Below are 378 nucleotides of genomic sequence, written 5' to 3'. Positions count from 1 at the left end.
CCGTCTCAAAAAAAAAAAAAAAGAAAAGAAAAAAAAAGAAAAAGTCTGTGCATGATGTATCTGCTGTGTGTGTATTCATATGTGGGAAAGAAAGCAAGCCAGAGAGAAAGTGTGGAAGGGCACAATTACAAGAAGTTATTGCTCCTAGGAGATTTATTATTGGAAAATGGAGAGAGAGAGAATTCAGCACTTTTCTTTCTAGTGACAATACAATGCTAGGGAAAAAAAAAACACTAACTTTTTTTTTTTTTAATAATTTTCCTGTAGAATTTCTTGTCTTGGACTAGAGGGAATACCATCCCTGTTACATGTGTGTATATGTCCAGATGTATACACACATTTTTCTCTTCTGAAATTTTTTTTTTTTTTTTTTTTTGA

The sequence above is a fragment of the Sapajus apella genome, unplaced genomic scaffold, assembly GCF_009761245.1.
Source record: "Sapajus apella isolate SASKATOON/1434 unplaced genomic scaffold, GSC_monkey_1.0 scaffold53, whole genome shotgun sequence".
NCBI lineage: Eukaryota > Metazoa > Chordata > Mammalia > Primates > Cebidae > Sapajus > Sapajus apella.
Note: the sequence above shows the minus strand (reverse complement) of the source record.